A 9,341-nucleotide genomic window follows, 5' to 3' on the forward strand; every position below is an offset into this window, starting at 1 on the left:
AATTTATTATTAATACAGAATCAAAGTATCAATAACATAATCGATTGTATCACATATTTTACTCTTATAATTTAAAAACATTACAATTTTGTGCATACTGCATTTCATTTCATGTCAATAGATTTGATGATGCTAACTCTACATTTAATCGAAAAACCGTGAGTTCTTTAATAATAATTGAAAACAAAAGAACTTAATCAATTTCATCATCTATAAATATTTGACTCATTTGATGGTAAATATACTAATTTTACGTCAAACAATTTGGTGTTTGGTGCCTCTGAACACATGGCTTACTCGCCTTATGCATTTATAAACATTGCTAGAATATTTTAAACGAGTATTATGTATACAAATTTCACTGCAATACCAGAAAAAAACAAGCAGCGCTAGTTCTTCGAGCGCATGGAGATGGCGTTTCAGTAGGAAATCGGTCTGGCCCGGTCGGGCCCAGGTATGGGCCACACGGTTCTACCGATTAGGGCCAGGTAGGGAAATCCGATCGGGGCCAGATCGGTATTACGTTTGAAATCGGACGATTTCTGCACGGGGATCGGCAGTGTTGCGATCTATTTTTCAAAACTAAAGAAAGGTAATTGGGTATATTGTCTCTGGATGTACTAAGGATTAAATGTCTCTATCTATATGAGCAGATATTTTATTTTCTTTACAAAAAACTGTTTTTGAATATGGATTAAATGTAAGAAGTTGCTAGACAAATATTCAAATTTAAATATTCTTTTTAATATTTAAAGACGATTCAAGAACCTTCTTCGAAATATCAAATTATTGTATTTTTAACTATAACATTGTAACATTTACAAAAAATTGTAATATTTAGGAACGGTATTTTCATTTTACTATTTTATTAATTCTTACATTTTTAAGAATTGCTTACTTTTAGATGTAAAACGGACTACTGGAAATTTAACCTTTGTTTTAATTCGCCTTTTTCTACGGCAAATATCTCCTTAAAAGTAAAGGAAAAAAATCTTTCGCTTTTTTAAAATAACACATCTCACCAATATTTACACATTCAAGACAGAAAATCTGTGAGACCTCGCTTGGTTTTCAATTTACATAAATTTAAAAATCATGCAGAATCATGCAAGGTTAACCACATTCCACACCTCACTAAACGAATAACCAATAGGACTGACGCTTACTTGAAAAATTAAACTGCTTTATTTTTAATTTTTGAAGTAAAAAATTCTTTATTTTGTATATAAATATAGACGAAATTAAAAAATATGATATTTTGAAGAACATTCTTGAAGCGTCTTTTAATATTAAAAACAATATGTTAAATTTAAATATTTTTCTAGTGATTAAAGAACATTTTAAAATTTAAATCAAATTGTTGCATTTTTAAAGTATTTACATTAAAAACATAATTTCTAGAACAAATTGTAATGCGCTTGATGCGCTACTTTCTTCCATCTTATGAATATTTAATAACGATTTTTTTAAAGAATAAAATATCTGCTCATACAAATAATGAAATTAATCCTAATAATATTCAGAGACAATATACAATATCAAAATTTTTTTAGAAAGATCTTAGCACAGATAGAGCAATAAATTCTGGAATTATAAGTGCATTTATAAATTTCTACGTGCACTTTACAGAACACAGGACTTCTAAGTTGAAAATCTGATTTTATTAATTGCGACAAGCTCAGTTGGAAGGGCCCACAAAGTGCACAGTTGGGCTCGTGCCAAGGTATTCGGTACGTAATCTGGATGAATATTTTTGCGAGAATTTATTTTAAATAATACAATTTTATTAATGAGAAAATGTAATGAATCCAGAATTTATCATATAATATAATTTATGAATAAAATTTGTAGTAAAATATGTATTTTTAAAAATTTAATTACTTACATATTAGTGCGAAAGCGAATGCCACTTTTTCCGTCATATCGAAATCTAGATTAATTTTTAGAAAAAATTCTTCTATATTAAAATTAAAAACTCATACAATAACAAGGTTCGGTAAGAAACTGAATACTGAAGACTGATGACATTCGTGGCTTTCGAGCGGATATGCAAACATGTTTTTCATCTTGCACGGTAAAAAAATTTCTTATCTGAATACACTAAACAGTCTGGAATTAAAACATGAATTAATAATATAAAATATGTAGTGGTAATTATCTGCTAATATGTAGGAAATTAGAAAAAAGTCTTGTATATATTTCATGTTTTTTTCAAATAAGGAAATGTTCCCGAATAAAAAAATCAACTTTTTTTAAACTAATATAAAATATAGGTGACTTGAGAACGCATTTGTTTCTTCATGGTTCATATTATTGTTGTAATAATAACGAAAAATTATAACCAAATTTAAAAAAATGATATTATACTCAAATTATATAATTAATTTCACTTCAATGTACAAACAAAATATTATTCATATCACAAATGAATAAATCTGGTTTCGTGACACACAAGATTTTTTGTAACTTCTTTACCGAATCAGCATCTTGTAAAATAATTATTGTTAAATGACTATTTTGTAATGATTCTTCTTGCGTCAAAATTGTGTAATAAAAAAATTTCTTTTATAGAGTTTATCTAAGTGAGTCTAAGAATTCTGTAATTAATCAAGAAGTACCGGACAAAGAAAATGTTAGTTATATTTCCCTGCTTATTATTTTGAAAACTCCCATCACCCTCCACATAGTTTTTCCAATAAATGCCTAGGATTTAATTATAATAGATTCAGCGGAAATTATACAAATGATATAAGTATTCAGGATATAGAATTTTTTACTTTAATTTAATTTTAAATTCATTAGTGACAGAATTTGTTAAGAACATATATCAAAAACATAAAATCATGGTTTTCAAGAACTAAACACGCAAACAAGAACATCTAACGAAATAAAAAAGAAAAAGTTTCTAAATTCGAGTTAAGCAGATTTGCTAGACTTTTAATAGGACTGTGGGTACTATTTTTACATAAATATTATATAAGACTTTTTGTATTCAAATTTTGGTGTCAAATATCCCTCTCGAAATAAAAATAAGGAACTTTCAAATAAATTGAAATGTCCCTTGCTTTATAGAAGCTGTTTGGCAAATAATTTGATTTTCTAGAAAAAATATCTTATGGGCCATCAGGCAATAATTTTAAACTTTAAAAACTATTTCAAATTCTTTGATCTTGGATTTTAAATGTTGGGGAAGCAATCCACAGTTATAAAGCGATAGACTTTAGATAATAAGATTTATGATGCAAGGTTTTAAAAATTAACATCCAGATTACAGAGCTTAATATCTACAGATTGCTGCCCCAATTATTAAGATCCAAGATCATAAACGGTCTAATCCATTTCTCTCAGGGAAAAATATCTCTTTAGGTTCAGCTATACTCTGTTCAGTGAGAGAATGACCGACAGGAACGACGAATTTTCGTCCAGTTTGCGCAGAGTGTCATAAGGGCGTGGCTTACAGATTTTCAACTCTTGTAAAATTTATGCCTCATAAATTTCACGGCCGAAGATCCCGAAACGAGTGGGCCCCTGCAGAGCCGTCCCTCAAATATGATCTGCAACCTTGAAGCTACTATCATTTAGCGGCTTTAGCTGCTTGTTGACCTCGGCTTAGCCTAGGGATTGCAATGATTTAATTTGTAATGAGGTTGCAATCTAGTCCCTAGATGACAGATAAGTCATTAAACTATTAGAGCTGATGAGCCTCTAGGCCAGCTCGTAATACTTTATCACCTTGTTATGCACAGCTTGTTATGCACAGTTGTAATTTTAAAGAAATTGTGTTAACTATCGTTAAGGTTTACTTTGTTATGTTATAAGTGATTGTTTTTGTACAGCATGGCAGACAACGGGTTAGATCTTTCACCTGTTTCTAGAAACAGAAGAGGAAAAGTAAGTGATATATTTGTAATTGCGTCAAAGTAGTACAATCTGGAATTCCCTATTGTAATATATAATATAATTTTAGGTTGTTCACGATTTAAGAGAATAGTTTTTCCGTATTAATGAAGAATGTTCAATTTTATGTTCTTATCTACTTACAATGTATAATGAAATTATTCTTTTTGGCTAAAGGTTCATTATTTCAATTTCAAATTTCTCTCTGATTGCAAATGTAACTACGTTGTTGAAAATCAAATTTTTTCTAAACATTTAAGTATTCCAGCAAAAACATAAACTATTTATGGTTAAAATTCGTTTCTTTGTTGTTGCTAAAAACTGTTCCTTCGTTTGAATGAAAAGTCACGTACGTTACAAACTCATCTTATTGGTTTAAAATTAAGCTATTCCTGTCAAAGATCTATAATTTGGTATATAAAGTCCAATAATTTCAATTTAAAATCGATGACGTGAAGCGGCTATTACATGAAGGAGTAGGCATCGTCACTACTATCCAATTTTCTATACAATTTTCTTGGTACGCGGTCACGTGACCCGTGACTGAAACCGTCATTAGACTATCAAAGAGACGCTGATTACGGATATCCAAGAGCAAAGCAAAATGGTCTAGAAAATCGACCTCGATAATGGGTTTCGTTACGTCAGCGATCACAAAACGCCATGAAAACTTTCGCCTGAGTCCGAGGTCAAGAGTAATCAACTCGATGCCGTAAGTCGCGATAATAGAATTATTTGCCGCGTATAATTCGCGATTTGATTCCTCTCGCGTACCGCGTACCATTGTGCGAGGGAGAACGCAGAGGTCCGCTCCTGTGTCGATTAGGTACTGCGTCTTCCTGTTCCTGTCGGTGACCAAGAGGCGACGCGACTTAGAGCTGTAGGCGCCAGCCTCCATTAACGCCTGCCCGCATCGTTTTCCGTATTATAATTAAAAGGTGCCACACACAACTTTGCTTTTTTCCCGAAACGCGAGTGATAAAAGCACAATCCGTCATCTCTGTTACGACTCTTTGAACGCCCGCGCGAACGTGAAGGATTACGGTAGTAGCGACGGCCACGTGAATAATTTTGTTTCGAATCTTCTTTAATGTTTTTAACTGCGGCAACTACCTCGGCTAGGGTGCTGCTCTTGCACATCTTCTAGAGTTCGAAATTTGGATCAAACATCTCAACCACCATGTTTGATTCATCTTTTGTTCTTTATTTTTAGAGAGACCCCATGTTTATTGTCTATGCGAAATACTGTCTGTCGTTAAACCAAAAACTGGCGATAAAGTTATACGATTTTCAGAATCTTTCTTTAACAGAGTGAGATCATACATCATGCGGCCTGATGATAAGAAAAGCAGCAATGCCACATGTCTGGATGCTTGAAATAAATTTTCGGGATTTACAACTGTCTTCCCATATCATAGCTTTTGCTTGTGGAGGATGAGATGAACCTATGTCTTTCAACATATGCTTAAATATCGGGTGAGAACCTATTTCATCTCCTCTTGTTGCATTCTCAAATTTCGCTATATTCGATTTATGCATTAAAATCGTGCGATCGGCAAATTTCTTTTCCCTATGTAAAAATCCTAAATATTGTGCAACCTTTTGCGAGGATGGATTATTAATTAAAACTACATTTTTTGTAACGTACGAAGATCAAGATTTCCAGGGTGCAGAGTAAGTTATTTTAGTTGACTAGCGCCATGATGACTAATAAAGCTAGATTTTCTTCAATCCATCCTTTTGTCTGGGAAATCCACCTCTTACCTTGTAAGCCTGCAAATGTAGATCCGACACTTATGGTGGAGGAGAGATGGTTTTCATGTCTATAAGATTCTGTGTAAGGTTGTCAATTTCCCAAGGAGGTTCCAGTGATCGATTCTTTAGATCTGCTCTCCAGGAAAATTTTTACCATCTTGGAACAATTATGATGAAAATCCCTTGGGCTATTTTCAGATGTTGCAAAACTCTCGAAATTAGAGGGGGAGGTGGAAATATCCACGCTAGGTTGTAATTCCACACTTGACCTCCGAATATAAGCTATCACTCTCTTGTTGTCTGATTGAAAAGATAATGCTTTTTCTTGTAGAATACGAGCATTTTGACAATCGTTATGTAGACTGCCCGCATTTCCTTTTTGTTTATATGCCAGTTTGTCTGTTCCAAACTCGATTGGCCCTTCATCAGCTTGTCTCCTAACTGGGCGCCCCAACCTATGTTCGAGATATCTGTTGTTAAATGCATATTAGAAATTTTTAAAAATATTTTTGATCTTTTGGCCAAAATGTCCATCCACCTTCGCAAGTCTGGTTTTATCTGATCCGGAATCGTAAAGACTTGATTCGGAAAATTTTCCGGAAGCGAATTAGCAGTTGGTTAAATTCTTCTGCAAAACAATTTCCCTAGAGGAATGGCAAAGGGAGCAAAGTCTAGCCTTCCGAGAAGTGATATCGCCTAATGCAAGCTCCATACTTGCCGAACTATAACTTTCTCCACACATAGCCTTATCAACTCCTTCTTCCTTGCTGAAGGGAACCTTTGATCTGGCCAAGGATTCCATATGATACCCAGATACTCTGGTTGACTTTTAGGTTTCAAAACTGACTTTTGAAAATTAACTTTCCATCCTAGGAGCGTGAGGAACCTTACTGCCTCCTTCAGCTAAAGTCTCAAAATCCTGATTAGAAAAAAGAAAATTGTCGAGTTAAACCACTACTGTATTCCCCTTTCCCCTCATGTGACTGGCTACCCAGTTTGGTATTCTTTAAAGGCTAGCGGGCGTTATAAAGTATGTTTCTCCTCGATAACTCGTGGCCACATAACATCTGTGTGATTCCTTTACTTGAACATCCAAATAAGCTTGTGACAGGTCTCACTTTGCTAATTAATTGTTCCTCTGACGGAAACTTAGAATTCGTGCATGACCATCTGATTGAGGTGTAAAAAACCTGGTTGTTAAGAACCCGGTCTGACCATCCAGTATCTTTCAGTTCCTTTAGTTCCTTTTCGACAATTGTATCGTGGGGGATTTTTTCATAAATTGTATGAAGAATTCTTTTATCATACTGATGATGGAATTTGCAGCCCCGAGTCACAAGCGATCAGTCCTGGATGTTTTAGTATATGGTGGTTTAGATCCACTTCGAGGCTTTGCTGACCATTTTTGCTCATTCCAGTCAGAACTTTTGCTCCTGAGTTAAAGAAACCTTCTCTAGATCCCCTCTAGTTCGAAGTATTCCAAGATCGAAACGTTTTCTTTCCTTTTGGCTCAACTTCTCTGTTGAAATCATGCAGGAGCTTTGAATCTGATGATTTCAAAGTTGAGAACATTTTTTTAAAAACCAAAATTTTCTTTAAGCAAATCATTCAATCTTTTTTCTTTTAAAATATGTGTCAATGAGGAGGTAGTATGCGTAAGAAGAAAGGCCATGTGACCACTCTTTGGTTCACAAATCTTTTATCTTATATCAATGTTATCCACACGTCTACCACAGGTACATTGCTTGGTACTTTTTAACTAAGGTAGAAAGAGCATCCTGAAATTATTTTCTTTGTCACAGTAAACCATGTAAAATGATACTCAGCGAAAGAGAAAACCTGGTTAGAAGATCTGAGGATGGTGTAGAACCGGCTAATCCGGTTAGTTGTGTGTTAACTGTCAAGTCTGAAAATACAGGAGCAGCCTGCAATTTCTTTTGAGCTTCCGCATAACAGATCTTATTTCACGAATCATTTCCAGAACGTTGACAATGAAGACCACCCTTCTTTGCTAACTCTTGCGATGTTTTCGGAACTATTGGCCCCAACTCCTTAGTTGAAGGCAATAAATTTATAATTCCTTTGTTTACGTTAAGCTGGAAGATTGACAAGAAGATAATATATTTGTTGGATCATGATCATTAAAATTATTGACAGAGAAAGAGATCTCTTCATCAGTAAATTCTGAAGAGAAAGGATTATCCTGCCCAACTTTCATACTAAAAGTCACTGTTTAGAACAATCTACTCAGTAGGTTGTCTATTCGATCTCATTTCTCTTCTAAAGCAACTAACCTTCAATTATTTGAAGACGGTCGTTCATCAGACGGAGAATCTGTAGGGAAAATCCGCTTCCCTGGCGGACCGAAGGAACCGAATGGAGCCCCTACAAAGTACCCGTAAAGACCCCATTGGTTCCCCATTCGATTCCTTTTTTAAAAAAACTCATAAAACAGTAAAATCATTTTTTAAATTGTTGAAATTCGTTTTCTACGTTAAAATTCCCTATAGAAGGTCACGGAATAATCGCAATAGTTGACTGCTACTTACAGGAGATGCGTTCGAAGTGTAGCAGTCAACAGGCGTTATTCGTTCTATATTTTTTCTAAACTTTTTACCGTTGCAAAAAAACTATTGCGATTATTCCGTGACCCTCTGTAGGGAATTTTAACGTAGAATTCGAATTTCAACAATTTAAAAGTTGATTTTGCTGTTTTTTCGAGTTTTTAAAAAAGGAACCGAATGGTGACCCAATGGGGTCTTTACGGGTACTTTGTAGAGGCTGCATTCGGTTCCTTCGGTCCGCCAGGGTTCCTATCCATGATTTCCAATGATCGGGGAACTTTCTTCATGGCCATAATCCTTTGCCAATTGACGAGAAGCCTCTTTTTTGAAATAAGTAAAGATTTTATATACGTAACGGAATTCGAAAATAACTCGCCTCAATCAGTTGAGCCTCCCAGCTTTCTAGATAAAGAAGGAGGCAATATTAGGGCCCTGAGAAAAGGACAATCGAGCATGGATAGTTTCATGTTAGAAAAAGATTTCTCACTCACAGATTTTGGTTGAGGTATAAAAGACCTTACAATTCCTACCGTTGATAGAGCAAAACTAGCATTGAGAAAGTAAGAATCAGGAACATCCCTCACCAAATCTTGTTTTGAAAATTCATAAACCTTCCATGTTTTCAAATCCGCAGGTAGATTTTACTCAACCATCAAAATTAGCTGCACTGGACGAACCATAAATAAGAGAAAGTTTCTTTATTAGTAATGATATAGATCAAAGATGTCAAAGGACGAGCGTTTTTAAATACCAGTACTAGACAAACGGGAGTAAACATCGTAGAGCGTAGAGCGTGCTTTCGTAAATGTTATTCCCATATCTTGGAACAAAGATACACACCATTTTGACACACGTGCAGACGCTAAGGAAAACAAAAAGCGTACTAACGCTTTGCACTAAGTGCAGGTCTAGCTACCACAGACGAAAAAATTATAGAAAACTTCAGTAGGGCGGTTAAAAAGAGTTAAGGGTCAGATGAATGATTAAAAAGGGTTGAAAGAGAAAAAAAAACACACTTCCACCTCGCGATGGAAGAGAAAAGGGTCATCTCAAAGGTCAGACATCGGCAAGAGCAGAATAAATAGTTTTTTACCCTTTGGGGAAAGAACGTAGTTAATTAACCAG

Source organism: Belonocnema kinseyi, chromosome 9 (assembly GCF_010883055.1).
Source record: "Belonocnema kinseyi isolate 2016_QV_RU_SX_M_011 chromosome 9, B_treatae_v1, whole genome shotgun sequence".
Classification (NCBI taxonomy): Eukaryota; Metazoa; Arthropoda; class Insecta; order Hymenoptera; family Cynipidae; genus Belonocnema; species Belonocnema kinseyi.